General features: G+C 42.9%; 1 long non-coding RNA gene across 3 annotated transcripts in view; it reads left to right on the forward strand.

The window, feature by feature from the left end:
• The window catches only part of LOC128843366 (uncharacterized), a 77,154-nt gene that overhangs the window by 48,538 nt on the left and 5,912 nt on the right, over positions 1-22,704 (forward strand). Inside the window, exons 2-4 of one of the 3 annotated variants that reach the window (XR_008446235.1) lie at positions 57-553; positions 7,077-7,450; positions 8,422-8,499. This is a non-coding gene — a long non-coding RNA (uncharacterized LOC128843366). Of the gene's footprint in view, positions 1-56; positions 554-7,076; positions 7,451-8,421; positions 8,500-22,704 lie in introns of those variants that run through there. The other 2 variants (XR_008446233.1, XR_008446234.1) reach the window with 2 other exon arrangements.

Genomic DNA, 22,704 nt, shown 5'->3' on the forward strand with positions numbered 1-22,704 from the left:
ACTTTGTCCAGGCAGCCAGCACTCATCATTTTTTATTGTTTGTTTCCTTTTATCAGCAATCATTCCTTGAAAGAAATTCTGTGATATCAGATTTTGCATCTCTGCCAGGCATGATGACCGAAGAGAGAGATTGCCTTGGCTGTGTTGGATGAGACCGAAGAGCGCTGAAATGGATCTGGGTGTGATTGGAATGCCAATTATGTTTTTATTGAAAATCAGATGCCAAAGAGAGCACATAACTAGCCCCAAACTAGAACCTCTTAATTAGCATGGGATTTGGGGAACATTTATGGGCCAAACAGACTATGTGTGTGGAAAGAAATAAATCAAATTGTACCATGAACACATGCAGCCCTTGGATATACAAAATTCTCTTTTGGGTCTAATGAATAGAACCCCAGCCTTGATCGACTGTATGGAACGTTGCCATAAGGCCATAAAAAAAAACAGAAAAAACTCCTCAATCGGTAACACAAAAGAGATCTATGAAGACCCTCTGCAATCCCAGCACAAAACTATGGTCAAATCTAAAGCTCAGATGACTCCTTCAAAGGTAAAATGGCTGTAATGCATTGTAATTAGGCAGGGTTATGACATGTGGGATTAATTCCAGAGCTGGTTGTGAATTTTTTAGCAAAATGTTTTTTTGTCAGAAAATGTTCATTTGTTGAAACTGAAAGTGTTCACAGGAAAAGGTCGGTTTTAACAAATTTCCTTTTTTTTTTTTTTTTTAAAACAAAACAACCCTTGAAATTGTCAAAATGGGACACTTCGACATTTTTTTTTTAATTTGTTGAGACTGGGACATTTTGACATTTTTGAAACAAAAGTTTTGCATTTCAGTACAAAATGACTTCATTTTGAAATTTAAATTATAGAAAAAAATTAAAGATCAAAATTGAAACAAAACTGTTCAAAATTATTGGAACAGTGTTTCTGTTAACCTGAACTGAATTATTTTTTGGTTTGTGGGAATTTGAGATTTCAGTTTTTTGTACCGATTTTTGGGATGGGAAAATCTTCTGAAATCTCAAATTCTTGCAAGTCAGGAAAACCGTTTTCCACCCAGCTCTAATGAAATGATCAGTAGAAACTCAAGCAGTCTTTAGAGTAAAACCAAACAAATATGATCCATGTTGATAAATCAATGACATCAGCTGCTTCATTTGCCCAACTTTCCCACTGTAAAAGATGGATAGGGTCTTTGGTAGGTTCAACTTCATTTCAACTTTCATTAAAAAAAAAAAAATCAAATTGGAAACTACATGATGTTAATTGATCTGTGTTTTGAAAATGTAAATTCTACATAAAGCATTTAAACCCATGGTTGAGCTGCCACTGCTACAGAAAACCACCTGTTTATTTGAAATCTGGCCTTCCTGGGTTCCCTAGGAGCCTGTATATACTTGAGAAATTTTCTAACTGGTTTTAAAACTGGGTCACCTAAACTCATTTTAAAAGTATTGACAGCCATAAGGCAGACCTTGCTTTGGGTGGTTTAAAATGGCACGATGCAATTTCACTAACTGGCCTCAAGACAGTCTTCAAAGTGATTGTGAAACTAGTTTGGTAAAAATGGATCAGATCATCTTAAACTGCCAAAAATCTATACTACAGCTCTAACCCGTCTTAAGTAATTCAATTGGAAATGGCTTTAAAATCAGTTAGAAAATTTCCCAAGTCTAGACAGGCCCTAAAAAGTCAATTATTTTTAGGAACACTTGTCAAGACAAAAGTGATCTATTTAAAAAACAAAAACAAAAACACCCTATTACTATTAACAGAAATAAGTGAAACTACACATCTAAAAATTTTAATTCACTCTATGGAGTGGTTATAGAGTTACTGGTCCTCCACAGTTACCAGAGACGATGTGTTGTAGGGGGAGCTTAATAAAGATAGGGCCTTCCCTCTCTTCGTTTTTGTGTTTGTGTCCTCATGCTACATGCTCTTCATTTCACTGAGACTGGACAGCAAAACTAGGCTGACCTTTTTCGCTTTTTGTTTATAGTCAGTTTTACTTTCTGATTCTTATGTACTCCTGGCACAATACTATTGTGTTGGGGCTTCCAAAATTGTAGAGGAATGTTTTAAATTTAAAACCAAATTGTTCTCTCTGATATTTGTATTAATGTTTCATTAAAATATTTCTCTTGGTTCTCTCTCCCACTTTTTTCTGTGCAAAGTCTTCATGTTATGGTCCTAAGAATCTCACATGATATCAAACAATGTGTTTTTACATTTTTGCTCAATCCTTTCCCTTCTCCTCATTAACTATTCTTCCCAGAGGTGTTTAGCTTGTCAAAAGATGTTTTTTAGTCAGCTTGTCTTCCTCCTCAGAAAAGATCATTTTTAAACATGAGTGTTTGTTAGCTACTAGAGATCTTTATGTTCTTGTATCATAACGTGTCTGTGATAATTCTTCCTTGTCCGTTCTGGGTTTGATAGATGATAATCACTGTGTGTTAGTGCTACAATTCTAATGCACAGTACATCTGCCTGCAGTATTCCAGCAGGGTGACTCTATACTGATAGGTTTATCTCCATATATTAATGTTATCTCCTAGAACTAGAAGACCCTGAAAGGTCATTGAGTCCAGCTCCCTGCCTCCACTAGAAGGACCAAGTACTGATTTTGCCCCAGAACCCTAAGTGACCCCCTTAAGGATTGAACTCACAACCCTGGGTTTAGCAGGCCAGTGCTCAAACCACTGAGCTATCCTTCCTCCACTGAGCTGTTAATCAAAACATCATCTTCGGAATATTGAAATGTTATGTTCTGTGATGATGTTGCTGGCCTAGGCTAACACTTTTGTCTTCTTTAAGGACACAGATAAAGCTCACATGATGTTAAAAGGCCTTGAACTGTTTGAGCTTTGGCAAGACAAACGTGGTTCTTGCTGATATGGTCAAGCTGTCAATTTAACATGCTGTCTGGTTGCTTCGATTCCAAAGTGCTTGGTCTACTATCCACGTGCAGCCTTTAATGTTACAGGCGTTATAGAAAATGATGAATCCTTCCTTTAATTCACTCCTCTTCAATCTGTGACATACTCAAACAAAGTCAAGCCACTGAAATGGGGATCCCACTGGGTAATGAACTCAGAGGAATTCTGTTGAACAGTAAATCTCTTACACAGCCTACTGCAACCTCAGCTCTAGAACAATGTCCGTGATCAACTAACATGCTTGGAAAGTTACGAGTATCTACTGGGTTCAGCTTTTGGGCTGAAATGTTCTGGGCCTGGCCTCTGCTTGGGTTAATTTTTATTTTAAGTTGTAGAGAACTCCTGTACATTATTTTTTTTATTTGACAAAGATGGGAAAGAAATGATACCTTTCAAGTTTTAAAATGTTTGAACCATAGTGAGCCAGAGAATTACAGCAAATCCTGGGATTATCTGAATGCTGTGCTTGTAATGTTATATTCTAGGACAAGCACATCATGGAAATGCAAACTTTGCTACACTATTAATAGATTCTAGTCAGTGTTTGGCTCATTGCTGCTTATTAAGTCTCTTAATGTTCTGTTTATTAATGATATTGGTAGACACTAGAACACATTTGTTATAGAATGGTATGGGAGACATTTTACTGGCTTTTCTGTCATGCTCTCTTTTTTCCTTAACAAATGTAGAAAATTAAATTCAGAGCATTAAAGTTGCAGAGATGGAAACTCAGATGTCAGGAAATATGAAAGTTAAAGTTGAATGTTCCCCTTTGCATGTACAGAATATGGTTTTCAATGATATTTGTGAGTTATATAGATACACCTATAGGTAAGGGCTAGATTCTGATTTTAAGTGCAACCCAGGATAATGTATAAGTTGTATGAACTCAAGATTAGCTTTTTGTAGGAAGTGATTATGTGATAGCTCTAGTGCAGGGGTTGGTAACCTTTGGCACACGGCCCACGAGGGTAAGCACCCGGGCGGGCCGGGCCGGTTTGTTTACCTGCTGTGTCCGCAGGTTCGGCCGATCGCGGCTCCCCCTGGCCGCGGTTCACCATCCCAGGCCAATGGGGGCGGCGGGAAGCAGTGGACAGCACATCCCTTGGCCCTCAGCAGGTAAACAAACCTGCCTGGCCCCCACAGGGGGCTTACCCTGGCGAGCCGCGTGCCAAAGGTTGCCGAACCCTGTTCTAGGTGTTTAAGGTTTTTAAAAAATACTTGTAATTTTTCAATGTGATTATATAATTAATGTGCCATATATGTAGGAAGCTGTGTTACCATATACCTTCAACATGAAATCTCTCTTTGGAGTGCATAATTGTGCAACATGAATGTTGCATTAATATACACGTTTGCATTTAACTTTGACCCCCTATCTCTCACAGGGCTATCAAATCACTTTTTAATGTCATGAATAGCCATGAACAATAACCCCAGCTTCATTCAGAGCTCCATAGCGAATAGCCTGTTTATTGGATGCCCCGTGCTGTAGCTACTTGTCCCACTTTTGATATGACCAAGCCTCCCTTTTCACTGCCACGGAGATACTGTTTCCTCAACATAAGCCTCCTTATTCCTGCAAAGACCATTGCACCACAAGGAGGCTGTCTGATTCCAAACTGGTAGGCTGCAGAAAAGAAGAATCATGCTCTATTTTCTTCCCCGTTTGCTCTCCTTTTTAAATAACTGGCTGCACTTTTGTTCCTAGGCGAGAAGAAGCCTGGAGACATACTGTCTGCCTGCAGTTTTTGCTTTTCTCTCTTCTCTCCCGGAGCTAGGGTGACCAGATGTCCTGGTTTTATAGGGACAGTCCCGATTTTTGGGTCTTGTTCTTATATAGGCTCCTATTACTCCCCCATCCCCTGTCCTGATTTTTTACACTTGCTGTCTAGTCACCCTAATCTACCTGGAGCTACCCCCATCCGACATTCTGAATCCTCTTGCTATCTTGTTATGCTAATCACAAATAGGTAGAATGCTAGCTCAGTCCGGGGCAACATCTGATCCACTTAGCCAGTAAACTGAGACCTACAAGCTGTATAGCTGTTTAGAGAAGCATGCCTGATTGTATGACACTCTATTCGCTCGTTAAAATGCAAAAATTCCAACACTAAGCACTACTGTAGTCTTTAAAATATTTCACTGAACATGCCATCCACTCTACACAGTATACTGTCTAATTACACGGGACACAACCTAGTTGTAGTCTTGTGCAATAATCAGAACTCTCGGTTACTCTTATTCCTTATGAGCATGAAAAAATAAACAATGTTTCATTTGATCTATATTAATTAAACCATAAATAAAACCTTATAGGTGTATGAGCCTGTTGGGAAATTAGAGGAGTTCAAGGGGTAGAGTCTGGAAATAGATTTCCAACTCCCTTAGACCAGTACGTGGATGGATAGAGGGATTTGATTTGACTATTATAAAGACAGAGGCCATCTGCAAACTCTGGGTCTGATCGTCGGCGATCCCTCGAGGTTGAGGATGATCTTTCACAGGTTTTATTTTTCATGGGTGACTGAGGAGTCCGATCCTTGAGCCACAGGCTCATTGGCAGACATTGCAGGTGGTGTTGGAAGACAGGGTTGGGCCGCGGTTGCTGCATGACTGTTGTCTTTCATTTCTTTTCTGGCGTTTTTCTCCGACCAGGGCAAGGTGATTTTCCTCAAAAGTGAACGGTCCTTCTCTGGCAAGTCTTTGCCAGTTATCCCTATCCTGGACTGCTGTCTCCCAGTGTGTGGTGTCGATGCCACATCTCATGATGTTTATCTTGAGGGTGTCTTTAAAGTGTTTCTTTTGGCCTCCCTGTTTCCTTTCTCCTTTGGTGAGCTGCTGTACAGCAGTTGTTTTGGTAAGCGTACATCAGGCATGCACTGACATTAGCAAGATGATTCTCCCACTTTATATTGAGGATCTTCCGAAGAAAGTGCTGGTGCTGGCGTTCCAGGTTTTTCAGGTGTTTTCTATAGGTCACCCAAGTCTCTTAGCCATAGAGGAGAGTGGGATTACCACCACTAGGGTTTGGACTTCAAACACCTTGCAAGTTCCAGAGGATGGAATATTCAGACCGAGGGTTCTGTTTCAGGCCCAGCTCCAGAAGGAATCTCAAACTTATAGCAGCCTTTAGGAGATGTGACTCTTTAAAAGAAAGAATATTATAGTGTCATCCTCAGAAAGGTGAAGGAACCTGGGTGTATCAGAAGGAATATCAGAAAGATTAGTTTAGTGCGTGCTGCAGAAGGTTGACTAGAGCAGGAATAATTATCCAGTGGGCAGGACCAAAACACATGTGATACTGAGGCATGTGAGTTGCATTTCCAGCAGCGCTTGTCATCTGACTGGTATTCAGGTGCATCTGTTTAATATCTTTGTCAGACCACATCTCATGAGCCAATGAATTTCCCCTCCTTCTCTTTCTCCTCCTCGCTCTGTCTCATTCTCCATTTTTTCCCTAGCTGTCACAATCTTGCCTTCAGGCTTTCCAGCTAACCTTCCTCCTTTTAAGTTTTCATGCAATACAAGTCCATAAGGTGTGGATTGATAATCCAAAATTTCCACTTCAATAAGGGGCTGCTCTCCTAAATCGATGTACCATATCCTCAGCTGGTGCAAATCAGCGTAGAGCTGTTGATGCCGGGCTGTCCATTTATACCGGGGGGCTGAACCAGCCCTATTTGATTGTTTTCCTTTTTAAAATCTAAACAATGGCCAAATTGCAACTTATCCTTTAAAGTTTTCTACTCCAAGTTATATATGTTGAATGGATTCTACTTGCATGGACTTTAACCACTTAGTAAATTTGCAGTGTTGTGGTGGTTTTTTAAAAGAAAAAATCTCCTATTTAGAGGGAAATCTAACTCAACCAGTGCCTGGTGGCTGAATTCAAGCCTTTTGAAGTTGTTCAGGAAGATTATTCTTTTCAGTTGGCAACATCACTCTACACAGATGATATCCTCCATTTCTACTAGGGCTGGTTTTGTGTCTTTGTTTGCAAAGCACCCATAGCAAAAGTACCATCCTGGGTGTCATATATAATAAACAGAAATTAACAGAATGGCTGGTTTGGAAGTTTTTGTTCTCATTGCTTAAACTTTTGTTTTATTTTTATTATGTGTTTAGAAAAAAGGAAGTGCTGAGATACCGGTATCAAGCTGGGAGAAAAACAGATCATGCTTTGACAACGTGACCTCAGCTACAGTTAGGTTCACAAATGTCCCTGTTAAACCAGCTTCACAGAGCCTTGGGCTGAAAGGACGATCTGTTCTATTAGCCGCCAGAGGGAGCCCATGGCATCACTTGAATGTTGCAGAGTCCCATTGACAAGATCATGTCAATATGAAGAATTTCAGTGGAATGGTTTCAGCAGAAGCAAAGACCTGGCTCCACATGCCCACGAGCCTTGATGAAAATCCAGCTGAACTTACTTCATTGTTTATTGGTCCATAAAAGGAGGATAACTGAGAGAGAGAACAAAACTGAAAATTGGTATGGCGGTATGTAAAAAAATAAATATACTCAGACAAAAATTACAGCCAGTGGAATGATTCGAGGCACCATCTGAAAAGATGCTGAGCATTCTGGCTCCATTACTGCAAAGCACTTAAGCACATGCTTAACTTTAAGCACGTGAGCAGTCCCGTAATGTGCTTACGGGCTTTGCTGGATCAGGCCCAGAGTGCTTAGCACCTTTCAGTATTGAGCCATAGGACAACGTTGTATTGTCACTTTTTCTCAGGTGTTGGCCTTGTATTAGGTTAACGGCTATGGATGACTGTTCACTAAGAGCATACCCTAGGTGTAAAGGGGGCCTGAGGATTTCTGGGAGGTTTAACAAAATCAGGGGTTGGTAAATACCCAGATCTAACTAACTCATCATACATCACGAGTGTGTGTGTGTGTGTGTGTGTGTGTGTGTGTGTGTGTGTGTGTCTGGGTGGTGGCAGAAATCTTCATGTTCGCCACCCCTGCCTTCTGCAGCTAAAGTTAGGTCAAGAACTGGGTGTTGCCCACTCAGGGTTCACTGGCGCACTTTAATTATGCAGACAAATTAATGTAGCACATATTAGTGTGTTTTAGAACTCACACCCCCATAGTGCGCATTGCTATACCATGTAGACACGCCCTCGGTCGGGTACTTGGCTCTCTGCAATTGCTTTGAGGGCACTTGAGTGTCAATAGGCATTTGGGCATCTAACTGCCTGTTACAGGAGTGCTCTAGAAATAAGATGACCGTAGATATGTCAATAGCTAAGGTGCCAGTAGATGGCACTCAAGAATATGTAGCATAGCACCTGGGTTTTGAAGACTCGGTAAAACTTGGTGTTGTGCACTGCAAATGGCTTCCTTTGTGCAGCTCTTTACATTCAGCTTGTAACACTGCCCTTTGGCACTGGACCCACTTACTGGTCTCCCACTTCCTGCCATTCCCAGTTGTGATGTGCTAATGTACTTGTTAATTACACAGGACCTGACACCCCTGTCATGCGTGGGACCAAAACTGGAACCGTGACCTCAGTTCTTTGGTCAGAAGAGTTGGAGAGTGCTGAAATGGTGGGTTGGAGTATCTACAGGTGATCTAGAACTACCCTCTCTAGATGGGCGCAGGAGCATGGTGTAGCTAACTGAAGAGAAAAAGTACTACTTAGAGGTTAAAGCACAGGAATGGGTGTAAAAGGTCTGGGTTCTAGACTCCACTTCCCTACAGATTTTCTACGTTTGACTTTGGGCAAGTCACTTAACCTCTTGGTACTTCAGTTTCCCCACCTGCACAATTGGTTTGGTGATTGTTCATAGCAGGGTGTTGTCGCACTTGGATGTTTGTAAAGCATTGTGAGGTTGTTAGGCTGAAGGCAGTATCAGAGTGCGAGCTCTCAGTTATTATTTCATGTCAGTATTGATAGGATTGTCAGGGAGTTGCTTCTGACTCCCCACTCTCCCCTCACCAGGACTTACTCCCATTATTGCTAGATAATGCTCAAGGGAGTTATGCTTCGGAATCCCTCCTATTAAAATGAAAACACACTTCTGTAATTAAAACCTCAGAGACAATATATTCATATTCCTAGGGAGTACTGAGAAAGGCAGATGGTGAGAAACTCACTTTCATGTATGCATATTTAGAATCCTCTCTTTTCCTGATTTAATTTTGGTAAGCTTCACAGCTCTCTGTTTCCATATTTATTCTTGGAATTAAGCTCATGCCTTTATTTTTTCCCCTCAGTGACTGATGGATAAATATCACAAATGTTTGAGCCAATAAAGTCCCTTCTTTAACTCTACCCCATTTGTCCTCTTTACATTCACTCAATAGAGGATCCATGCCATTGCACTAATCTATGAGCAAGCAATCCATGTTCCAATCCCTGCCAATAATAGGATTTATCATTCCACCGTGGCTGGAGGTGCCTTCAGTCTTGCTGTCAGCAGTCAGGCATGCCCCATTGAACTGTTCAGAAGATGACAAAGGCTTCCTTTTGAAATGGATTTCTTGTGACCGAAAGGCCTCATCCACAAGGAGTTCCATGTGCAGAATCAAGCCACACTGAAGTCATCCTGAACTGAAGTCAGTTGCAGGGTTGGGGGCTAAATCTGTAACATCTGCAGACGGCTAATAAAACAAAACAAAAAATCAATACTGGCAATTTGTCCTAGCTCTTCAGTAAATTGTGGAGGAGGCAAGGGACTATTTTTCTCAGGGGAAGGATATTACATTTACTTGCGAGAGCCTTTCTGGCTCTCATTTTGGAGCATGCCATGCCCAGAGAACAGAGGCTGAATGTATTTGCCAGTCAGAGGGATTTATAATCACTGCCCCAGTCACTCTCCTCCCATTCCATTCCCTTTTGGCAGCAGTGTGGCTGAGTGTGTGTTGGGCACAAACATGATTCACGGCCCGGTAGTCAATATTCACAGTAATAGCATGTCATAAAACACCAGGTAAGAGGACAGAGCGTGATTCAGTCTCCTCTATAACCTGGGAAACAGAACTCTGTTATGATTAATAGGAACAATATTCTGTGACTGGCTTCCAGTAAAGTGCCATTTTTTGGAAGTAATCGTGTTTTTGCAAATGCTCCCCTCTCACCACACGGACTGAGAGAAAGAAGAGTGGGATATGTACTTACACCATTGACTCTTAGACTTTTTTGGTCCATACTCCACAAAATGGCTGAAAAATTGTCCTGCAACCTAAGATCCACAACCCTTTGTGAATGGGATTTGGGTCCTGGAATGTTTGCTCAGGCATTTTGTGGTGCCAACCATTATTCTAGTTCATTCCCCACCTTTTGGCAGGTGCTGCATTTTGTTCTTCAGTAAAGAGTCAAAATGAACCTGAAACACCCAACCCTGCCAGACCGACCCCGGTTGTCAATGGGCAGGATTGAACCTGGAACCTCTGGAGCTTAGTGCATGAGCTAAAAGCCACATGACCATCAGCTAAGGCCGTAGCAGACTCATTAATCTCTAATGGTCTCAGTGCCACTAGGGGGGACAGAGCACCACGCCCAAGAGGTGTGTGGGTTACATTAGCAGTTGTTGATTGTGCTAGGGAAAGTTAAATGGGTTCTATTGACTCACAGAGGTAGATGACTTACCAACCTACTTGGAGATAAGAAGTAGCAGCGACTCTCTAGAGAGAGGATCTAGAGAATGGACTGAACGGTCCCGATCCTTGGGAGCAGCCAAGCTTGGGGAAAGGATCCGAGCTGAACTTTTTTTTGTATCATTGCTTATTTCGTGATGAGTAAAGCCAAATCCCAGGAAAGGAGTGTGTTTGCTTGACACTGTGTATGGACTGTTTGAGAGCAGACTGAAAACAGCACCTGCGCCCAGATTCAAACAAAACGCTAGATCAGAACACGCAAGTCTGAACCTGACCCTGAAGTCTGGGGGCCTGTGATAGCCAGCTGACTTCAGACCACAGCATTATGTGTTGTTTCAGGACAGGCTAATGGGATCCTCAGTGCAGTGGTTTCCATTAACATCTTTACTGCTTTTCCTTTGCAAGTCCATAACATTACTGCCATAGTCCTTGTACTTCACGACAGGTTATTCATATTGGGGACGTCTGGGGAATGCTATGAGACTATGAACTACTTGCCAAGGCAGGTATAAAGACTTAAATGGTGACTGTTCTGTCATCATTATCACCTGCTGCCTTCAGTGCTCTGCCACTTAAAGTCTTCAACAGCACAGCCCTGCGTGTCCTCTAGTGACATGAGCCTCATCCACCCTACAGTAGACGCTGCGGAGGTTAAGAATCTCCAATGCCTCTTCTGTGGAACATTGTTCATATTTTATTCTTTAACACTGGAGCTCGACAATGTCAAGCAGGGACACTAGTGGGGAAACAGAAGTGCAATAATTCCTTTAATTTACACCTCTTATCAGAAGAGGCCTCTAACCACTTGTTATGTAATAGCAGGAATCTTTGCATTGTGCCTTCTCTGTCTGTCCTAGAGATAAGGATATCCATGAATTTCTCTTTTTTGTCAGATGCTGCTTGTCTCTGAAGGAAAAGCAGAGGATGGATGTTGACTGGCTTCTTCCTATCTATCCTCCAGAGATCAGTAGCAATTGCTTCCCTCATCACTTAGAATGACAGACTGCTGGTTGCCATCAATCCTTTGAATTTGCAGCGGTATCTCACTAGGAATTGCAAATAAGACTTCAGCGGTACTTATGGTGGCTGACTCAGTAAAGCCCCCGATGTCCTTTTTTGTATGAAATAGGCACTCTAGCTCACTAGCTAACTCTGCCTGAGGTTCCCCCTTCAATGAAGAATGGTGAGGATTATGTATAGTAGCTACTGTGAGACCCTAATATTTTACTGCTCCAGCCACTTCGTTTGTAATGTATCTTCTTGTCTTTTCAGGTAGGCTGAGAGTTGGCATGAAGTAGGAATAAGAATAGTGGTGAAGGTGTAAAAGCGTATTTCTTCTCTGAAACATGACTGTAAAAATGGCTAACTAATGACACTCGGTTTACTGTTTCTCAGCATAATGCATGTCAAAGGTACTCAATTTACAAGTATAAAAATGATTTTCCCCCTCCACCCTCAACTACCTGCCCTGCAGCCTCAGCCTGGGATCTGACAGTCCGTCTGAGTTCTTTCCGTCCTGTGCACAAGATAAAGCTCTTGCAGGCCAGACTCTAATACCCAGGCCACCTCATTCCCTTCCATCTTTGTACAGCAGTTTTCAGAACAGAACTGCTCATCAGCAGGGCATTTTATAAACACTCCATATTCAAGTTTTGGTAACGACTAATCCCCACTAGGCACCAGAGATGGGCTGTTATTCAGACGACAGAGTGTAGTTCCCATTTGCCAGTCCTAGGCTTAAATATAGGTACACTGATGCGTCCCTTGAAATCACCAATTTTCAAAACTCCATTTGCTTCACAAGTTGGTCCTACCAACTAGCTTGACTCCCTTTGAGGTCGATTCAAATTGAAAGTACTCAGCACCACGTAGGAAGCATGGATGCAGCACCTGCCCGGACTAGGAACTAAACTTGAAATTCACTTTATTGTAGGATTTTTTTTAATCTGGCATTTATTTTTGTTTCTACGCCAGGTTCATTATAATACCCCAGATTCCACAGGGCATGCGCGGAGTATAGTTTAACAAGAATGTGTTGTGCTTCCGAAGATAAGAGCCTCTCAGACAGCTCCCACTACTGCTGTTGACATGTGCTGTGCCATGGAGTTAGTTCTAATGAATATCACAATAAAAATAACACTTTATCCTTCTGGATCACCTCTCCAGTAATTCATTAATTCATGTTCAGAATACCCTCCAAAATAGGTCAGGTGTTATAATGCCCCCTATATAAATGGGAACACTGAGACACAGAGGGATTCAATAATTTTCTTAAAGTCAAACTCAATGAATTCGTGGTGGAGCTGGGAATATAACCTGAGTAGTCTGATTTGGAGTCCCCTGTTCTAACCACCAGAGCGCACTCCTGTCTGTACGCTTCCTAGGGAAATTTCTATTGCGATACATAACATGGTTGGGGATTTTATGGGGCCGATGAGTTTACTGATAGAAGCCAGTCTGGTTTGGTTTTATTTGTCAGTTGTTCTCAGCCTACTGTAACTAGTCTGTTTACCTTTATTGATTCTTCCTCTGTGCCTGCATTACCCTGATGGACGCCTATTTTCCTTCTGACGGTGATGCACCTGTTTCCATTGTAGCTGGTGTGTTTATTTCCATGGTGTTTCTGCTGTTCACTTCTGGTTTGTTTGCCGAGTTGCAATTTTCCCTTAACTTGCTCCCGCCCTCCTCAGTTTGGGTGGATTTCTGTTGCCATGGCTGTATTGGTGGTTCTCTGAACATGGCTCCACTGGTGACTGTATCCCCTCTGAGGACATTTCATGTGCTGCAGGCTAAATTATAATTACAACGTATTCCTCCTTATTATGTTAGGATGTGTATTACTGCCGTGCCTGGCGGTCCCAGTCATGATCAGGGTCTCATTGTGCTAGGGTTCACACAGGCACATAGTAAGACACTGTCTCTGCTCCGAGTAGCTTACAATCTAAATACACAAGGAGGCATAGAGTATTGAAATGACTGGCCCACACTCACACAGAAGGCCAATGACAGAGCTGGGACTATTGGTTTTCTGATGCCTGAATGACTAGTCCATTGGGCCGACAAGAGTGGGGGGAAGCCGGTACAAATTACCGGGGTCTGGAAGGGGGCCCGGGGCCCGGCTTCCCTCCCTCTCGTCAGCCCTGTTAAGCCGGTCCGCCCTTGCTGGGGGGGCCCGAAATTTTTTTTTCACCGGGGCCCGAACCCGCTCTCGGCGGCCCTGCTAGTCCATGATGCTTCTCTGTATATTCCCTTCTAATTCCTCTCTCTTAACACTCTTCGTCCATTTGTAGACTATCACACACCCCTTAGCCATAGCTTAGCCCAACTACCCACAGGGTAATTCATTGTCTTAATCTTTCCTCCAAATCATTCTTCAGCTCTCTAACTAGACTCCGTTCTTGGGACAGTGTTGCTTCCTTGGGAACTGGGCGTTGCTGGGATTTCTGCGTGCCATTTGTGACCACCTCTGTTAAAGGAGTGGTGCAAATAAAACAAGTCATACTATGAAAATACCCAGCTGCCACACCCACTGTGTCACAGATGACCGGATTCTTTGACAACCTTTCTCTCCTATCACAGTTTCTGTTCACATAGAAGTTACAAGCAACTGTGAATCACTTTCTCTGTCTAAAGACCACTGGTTTTATTAAACGAATAGAGAATTGCAAGCATCCTTCACTTTAAAAAAAAATTACAAGAGTGCATGGTTTTCAGTGTTGGGCTCGTAATTATCTTGTTTTGCTTGCATTTAGCATCCCATCATGAAATTACTAGGAAAAGAGAGGTTTCAGAACACCTGCTAAACTACCCGGTAATAATTGTGTATTCATGCAACTCAAAGCCTATCAGAAAATGGTTTTAAACTGTCCTCTCTACTCCTGTCAGCCTGCGTAGGTTGCCCGCACACTGTTTTACAAATAATTTTTATAAGGCTTCCTGGCATTTTGCAACATAGCGAAAAGTTTAATGAAAAAAGAAAGTACAATAATGATATTCAATGTCCCTAGGAATGGGATTCCGTAGGAACTGAAATCATTACGCTCCAAATGCATTAATGGTATTGTATAAGAGGTGGATGGAAGCCTATTTGATTTTTTGTCTGATTTCATCAAATTGTATTTATCAACTTTTTTTTTTCTTTTTTTGCCATGTCTAATCTAAGACTTGAACTGTTTCTGATGGAAGTGGCAGGATAGAATTGGTGTTAGCACAAACCTTTCAGGTTTTTCCACATTAGCCATTGCTGAGTCTTGTTCTGAACTGGCACGGCTGTTCTGTAACCGTAACAGGGCTCTTTTAAATGGTTTCAGAGCTAGAAGCTCAGGTGGCGCAAACATTCCATTGGTGCCAGTTTACACCCAGCTGAGAATTTGGCCCTCAGTGGCACTGGTGTCTGGGTACCTATCGCATGGGTCCCAGAAGCAGTGGATTTTGGGAGATTTCAAATGGCTACTGAGGCATTGTGGGACGGTAATAGGAGGAATCTTTGAGCCATTTGTGCTAATAGGCCAGTGACCTCCATCTACACTGGCATTAATGTAGTTCAGACTGGAATGTATTTAAGTCCTGCTGAAAGTAAGTCTAACCCAGATAGCATTTGATCTGCATGTAAACCATTAGAGGCAGTTCCATCTGTGGAGATGAGATGTTCTACAGGAGATCTATGGAGGTGGTTCTCAACCAGGGGTCTGGGGCCCCCTGGGGGGCCGCAAGCAGGTTTCCGGGGGTCCGCCAAGCAGGACCAGTGTTCGACTCGCTGGGGCCCAGGGCAGAAGGCCTGGGGCCCTGAGCCTGCCACCTGGGGCTGAAGCAGAAGCCTGAGCAACTTAGCTTCGTGGGGCACCCTGTGGCGTGTGGCCCTGGGCAATTACCCGGCTCGCTACCCCCTAACGCCAGCCCTGGCTTTTATATGTAGGAAACAGTTGTTGTGGCACAGATGCGCCGTGTAGTTTTTATAGCATGTTGGGGGGACTGCAGAAAGAAAAAGGTTGAGAACCCCTGATCTAGGGGACAAGCGGTTCTCAGAATGACCATCTCTTTAGTGTAGGCAAGCCTGGAGTCTGGCATCAGTACCACAAGTCAAGCTAGATGGGAAGGACAGGAGAATTTTAAAGCATTTAGACTGCTTCCAGCAGTTCTGGTTTTCGTGTTGATCTCTTCTGTAGTTCCGTTTACTTTCACAAGCAACGCTGATGTTATACAACTGCACTCTCTTAAATTCATTTCAATTATATTTACTGAATTCTTTTTTTCCAGGTTGTCAACACCATCCATCTGAAGCAGTTCGGGGGGATCTATTTATAAAAAGAGCTCTGCTGTAAAGTATCTTGTTCTGCTTAAAATGCGACCAGACTGAGTAAGCTTCAGATGTTCAGCATCCCTAGAAGTTTCTCTGTAATCTAGTTCACTGTTGATAGACAGTCATGTGCTAAAACTTTTAGGAATACTTTTCTGGATAGGTGCATTCTCGACTTAAATATACAGATCACTCCTTTCTTAGTCTCCAAGGTGCCACAAGAACTCCTGTTCTTTTTGTGGATATAGACTAACACGGCTGCTACTCTGAATCCTTTCTTAGTGCGAGTTTGATCTTTTTATTACAAGAGTGCCCCTAGAATTGAGCCCCGTTATGCTAGGAGCTGTACAAACACAATGGGAGGAATGGTCCCTGCCCCCAAAGAGTTTACCATCTAAGAAAAGTGAAATACAAAGGTTACAAGGAAGCATCGTCTAAACCTGTGTAAAGAGGTGGTCGTGTGGTGGTTGACTGGTCCTGTGTATCACCCCACAGATGGTGTTAAAGCTTTAGGCTTCTTTCTCATGGGCTATAGCATTAAGGCCCAGATCCTCAAAGGTATTTAGGAACCTTAGAGTTTATTAAGTGCCTAAATACCTTTCACGATCTGGGCTTAACTGGTTAATGACCGCATAAAATGAGAACAGAATCAGGCCCCAGATCCTGGTCTCCACAATAATGGCAATGTGATATAAAAAGGAAGTAGAAGTTCTCAACCCACGGATCATGACCCAAAATTGGGTTGCCAGAATGCATTACAGGGTCACGGGACTGGGTGGGCTCAGCTCCCTGCTCTGGGGGCGCCTGGGGTCACAGTGCTGCCCAGGTTTAGCCCAGCTGGCCTTTCGTCATGATGACTGGAGGATGACCTGCCCCCCAGCCTGGGCCTCCCGATCTACCTGTCTTTCATAGATGGGCGACTTCCCCTCTGTCAGACCACCCATCCTGGCCCCCCAGATCTTCCTTCACTGCTCTTCGATCTTCTTCTCCCCTCCATCCCATTACCCTCTGCCTCCAATGGGCTATGTGTGTTTTTAGAGCATTATCAGCTCGCCATGACTCCGGCACACGCTGGTGCTCCTATATCCTTCCTCACTACATCCCCCACTTCCCCTCCAGGCCTCTAAATCCCTCCACCCCTTACCCTTTCCTCACCAGGGGCTGTGGCAGGGAGCTGGGGGGAGACTGTGTTTTTGGGTGGTGTCTTTGCTCACTGCCCTTCCCGCAGTTGTAGTTGGGGGGGGGGGGGGGTTTCCTCTAGTTATTCATGTCTGGCCATATTGGCTGGAATCTTAGCTCTGAGGCCATAGTCCATGGACCCCTGTGTGGGGCGGAGTGGGGTTGGGGGTAGCTCTGGGTTGAGACAGGCCATCAAGGTTCACAAATGGGCCTTCATCCTGAAAAGGTTGAGAACCACTGAGTTAGACGGTATGATTGTGTTAGCAACTGTCACATCAGCACTACTCCTTTTAAAATAATTAAAGCCAAACTCAGGTGTAATAGTTGCTTAGTCGGTAGCTTTCGTCTAACTCTGGGAGCTGATTGCTCCCCACGTTCACCAGTGTAAACGACAGCAGAACCAAAGGCTGTTCCCCTCTAAGACCTGCAGGGTTGGGAGGTCAACGCTAGACTGGGCTGGCTGTGATGGCAGAGTAGCTGACTGTAATTCCATCAGTACCATACAGGCGGTGAGTCTGCAGGGGTTGGAATTCACTTGACAATGGTCTGGGCATAGGTGGGGATAGAGCTTCCCTGCCGGGCCCAGAGCAATCCTCAAAAACTCCCATCCCCCTCTTCTTATACTCGGTCATTTTCATTTCTTTCTTAAGCCAAATGAGTCAGCTGCAGCTTGCAGGCAGCGCTGTTGTTGCTAGCTAGGGTCACTAGACGCACTAGGTCCCATCTGGCATTTAGTGGTACAGAGGCCAGCTGGCCCCAGCTATTCGGACAAATGATCAGTTTGGCAGCTGTAGCTTGGTTGGCGTCCAATAACACTGGTCTACAATGTTTGCGAAGTCGTCTGCTTCAGAGATAAAATGTGCTATTTATTATGTATTTTGATGTGCTGAATTCAAATATGACAATTAAAACAACTGATTGGCTACTGTTTCTAAGATATTTAAGTTTTTACATTTTATGTCTATGTATATTGTGTAGATAGTAGAGTTTTAATCATAAATTGTAAACCTAGGTCTTTTCATGTGTTTATGGTTGCTTTACATGATAATATTTCACCTGTCCTGTTTATGTAACACTTTAAAAATCAGCAAAAGGGTTATATAAATAAAATTTATTATGAAACAAAAGGCAAAAAACTATTATGTATATAGTTTAGTCGTATTCAGTGTCTACTCGGCGCTTCTTGGCTTGTCTCTTGTATTCATTAAATGGAGCATCTCTTGTCACTGTCCAGCAATAGTCTGCAAGCATTGATGGGCTCCATTTGCCCTGATAGCGTTTCTCCATGGTTGCAATGTCCTGGTGAAATCACTCGCCGTGCTTGTCGCTCACTGCTCTGCAGTTTGGTGGAAAAAAATCTAGATGAGAGTGCAAAAAATGTATCTTTAGTGACATGTTGCAACCAAGGCTTTTGTATGCCTTGAGGAGGTTTTCCACCAACAACCTGTAGTTGTCTGCCTTGTTGTTTCTGAGAAAATTTATTGCCACTAACTGGAAGGCTTTCCCTGCCATCTTTTCCTTGCCACGCAGTGCATGGTCAAATGCATCATCTCGAAGAAGTCCACGAATCTGAGGACCAACAAAGACACCTTCCTTTATCTTAGCTTCACTTAACCTTGGAAATTTTCCACGGAGGTACTTGAAAGCTGCTTGTGTTTTGTCAATGGCCTTGACAAAGTTCTTCATCAGACCCAGCTTGATGTGTAAGGGTGGTAACAAAATCTTCCTTGATTCAACAAGTGGTGAATACTGAACACTTTTCCTCCCAGGCTCCAATGACTGTCGGAGTGGCCAATCTTTCTTGATGTAGTGTGAATCTCTCGCAGGACTATCCCATTTGCAGAGAAAACAGCAGTACTTTGTGTATCCAGTCTGCAGACCAAGCAAGAGAGCAACAACCTTCAAATTGCCACAAAGCTGCCCCTGATGTTGGTCATAGTTTATGCACCTCAAAAGTTGTTTCATGTTGTCATAGGTTTCCTTCATATGGACTGCATGACCAACTGGAATTGATGGCAAAACATTGCCATTATGCAGTAAAACAGCTTTAAGACTCGTCTGCGATGAATCAATGAACAGTCTCCACTCATCTGGATCATGAATGATGTTGAGGGCTGCCATCACACCATCGATGTTGTTGCAGGCTACAAGATCACCTTCCATGAAGAAGAATGGGACAAGATCCTTTTGACGGTCACGGAACATGGAAACCCTAACATCACCTGCCAGGAGATTCCACTGCTGTAGTCTGGAGCCCAACAGCTCTGCCTTACTCTTGGGTAGTTCCAAATCCCTGAGAAGGTCATTCAGTTCACCTTGTGTTATGAGGTGTGGTTCAGAGGAGGAGGATGGGAGAAAATGTGGGTCCTGTGACATTGATGGTTCAGGACCAGAAGTTTCATCCTCTTCCTCTTCCTCGTCTGACTTAAGTGAGAATGAGTAGTAAGTAACTTACTCCGCAAGTAGTTCCATTGAAATCAATGGATCTACTCACCAAGTAAGGGGAAAGTGTGATAGAATGGGGCCCAGAGGAAATGAACATACTGTCTCTCTGTTGTGGATACTCCATACTGGGTAAGCTTTTTAATGGGAGGGGGGCTGGGGGAGACTTGAGACAAGAGAACCTGTGTAGTAATCTGGAGAGAGAGATTGACAGCTGCACACTGTTTCCCAGGTGGGAGTCCCTCATCCCGGAAGTATTGCCTATCTTTGTTCCTAGTTCTATAGATTGACATGTAGCCATATTAAAATGCATATTGTTTGTTTATGCCCAGTTTACTAAGCGATCTAGCAACGTTTCTGTCAGCAGCGTGGGATGGAAGGGGGGTCTATTTCGTTAGACCCTTGACTCACCTGCTTGAGGAAAAATTCCACATGGAACGTAATGCTGATGAGCAATGGATCTCTGAATAAAAAGCATAAAAATAATGTTGCGTCTCATTCGTTTGACTATAATTCTATGAGGCAGTGTTTGGACTAACCAAGTCTGGGATACCCATGTGTCTCACCTCTGCCTCTCCTCTGTACCAGCTCTTTACTTTCATAGCTCCTCCATTGAGATGTCGGGGATGTGGTGCTCTGGAGGAGCTAGGCTGAGTGATGGACCAGGGAGACAATGTTGTCACTAGCAGCTAGGATGATGGTGTAACTGCTGAACTGCAATGGCCGTGGCTACCTCGGTATGCCATCCCCCATGTCTTTCCAGACACCATCGTAGTTTGGAGCCGATGAATGGTCCTGAGATTTGTAGAAAGGCCACGTAAACCCCTTTCATCTCTCACGTGTGAGAAAACACAGCCTGGATCAGCCTTTGTAGAATAAATGGGAAATTAGAGAATCAAAATTAGCTTAAATTTGGTTCAAGAAATATGTGCTGAAAAGGAAGGCCTGGAAGGTGAGTTATGTGGTCAGAAGGAATGAAGTCGGGAGGATGTCTGGTTCAAAGATTGACTAATGAAGTAAGGGCAAGTTTCTAAAAAGGAGGCTCTGACGGATAGGGGGTGACTCCAGATGGTTTTAAATAAGACAAAGAGAATCTGTCTTTAAAAAGGGCCAACCTGGACCTTCCACCCCACATACCAGTGTTAACTCAAAAATTAGGGCTCAGGTGAACCCAGGTGCAAAGGAAAAGCTGTTGGTCTGCAGAAAGGAGGAGGAAGACATAGGGAGGAATGGCCATGTGGAGAAAGAGGGTTGTAAATCATATCTGGAGTAAGACTAGAAATAAGAGTGAACTGTCTCAAATTGTTTTTTAGCTGAAGTCAGTACTTGGCAATGCCATCACTTGTTAGTTTAAGGGTATAAAAAAAGTGAACTCTTAAAGGATTCATTACTAATACCTGCCTGGCCATGCTGGAGCCAACCATTATGGGTCTAAGCACCCCTGGGTTTAGCCCGTTTGTAAGTATCTTGATTAAATGTTTATCAATGTTGTGTTACTGTTTGGATGTAACAATTATGTAAATGCCATTTGGCCTTTGGGTTTAATAAAGGAATTTATGGTTACATTAGTGGCATGATAATATCCTGCATAAATAATAATTCCAACAGCCTGCCTAGCACATCCAATAAACGGCGTGCTGACTGGGAAAAGTCAGCGGGCTAAAGCTTTAGAAAGGTGAGAAAAGATTTTAAAATAGGTGAGGGGTAAGTTGCTAAAATTTGAAAAATAGAGGAAGTAAAAAGCAGACCAAACAACCAGGAAGGTAGTTACAAAAGATTTATTCACCTCCAGAATGTTCATGACACATTGCAATGGCTACCTGTCTGATCATGTCTCTTCCATCTGCCAGTCAAATGGCTTTTTGGTGTCATCTCTATATTTACTGCTTCACACCACCGTGTGATCTCTGTACTGTATCATTACAGCATGAATATTGGGGATAAGCAGATGAGGTAGCATTGTATATTTTGCCAGAGAAGAAAGCTATCAGAGGTACAGTTTTCATAGTGAATGATCTTCTGTCCGCGCCTGACAATCCTAACCGACTGGGATAAGAGGCAGCCTATGTTCAAAGGTGGATTAAAATGGATCTTAGCTTATCAGCCTTCCTAAAGTTGCCAGCTGGCTTTATCAATATAGCGAACACAAGCATGTCTCAACAAATACTCTGCTTAGAGTAGACACTGTATTCCATTCCGGGCAGAATAGAGATGGGCTCCAAAGAGTTACTGTGCTCAGAGCTGGATCAGGGGTAGGTTTAGGCTATGGGTTCAAATCAAGGCCAGAATCCAGGGTCCTGATGTGACTGACAGCTCAAGATTTTAGCTGTAGCCAAACCTGAACTGGAAAATAGGCCCCTTCTTGATTTGGATCCAATCTGGAATAAAAATTCTGGGGGAGGTGTTTGGATGCAGGGTTTCAAATGTGAAATGCACATATGCCTGAGATTCAAAGGGGTTCATGGTTCTTCAGAACAGAAGTTTGGCCTGGGTCTCAGTATAAACCAACCGTTTATTTTCCCTACATAGAATATTCTCTCTCTCTCTCTATTTCACAGAATGCTTCTCCTTTCCCATCTGGGTTAATACAGCTTAACATAGTCCAGTCTTAGTTGTGTGAATGCATATTACACTGAAACAGTATTGCCAGAGTGGATTAAGTGTTCTGGGCTCTGACCGCAGTGTGTATTCTGGCAAATAAGCTACATTTTCAAGAAAAATTAACTGAATATAAGACACAGGCTCTCAGAACAAATCATTCTGGCTATTTTTGCAACAATATAACCATAGGGTGCATTGGAAAATCACCATTCACAGGTTCTACTCCAGGAGTTAAAAGGAAATTCTCAATTAATTAGTCACTTGTATTTGTAGGGTGTCCAGTATGCAGATGCCTTAAAGGGATTGTTACATCACAAGAAAATGCTATCTGGGATTAAACCTGGATCTAAAGTCTGAAAAAGGCTCTAAAACCAGAATCTTGAAGATGACTGGTAAAGCTCGCACAAACTTAGGATAAATTTTTAAAAGCCTACGTCACATAGGAGTCTACACATCCTAACCACTTTCCAAGTCCCTTTCCTAAGTACCTAAGTCTCAATTTGAGAATGGGATGTAGGCTCCTAAATCAGGTAAGGCCATATTTAAGCACATAAAGATGTAGATAGGTGCCCAGTATGTTTTATTCAAAAGCACCTCAGTGCCTAACTCCCATTGAAATCATGTGA

The sequence above is a fragment of the Malaclemys terrapin genome, chromosome 9, assembly GCF_027887155.1.
Source record: "Malaclemys terrapin pileata isolate rMalTer1 chromosome 9, rMalTer1.hap1, whole genome shotgun sequence".
Lineage (NCBI taxonomy): Eukaryota > Metazoa > Chordata > Testudines > Emydidae > Malaclemys > Malaclemys terrapin.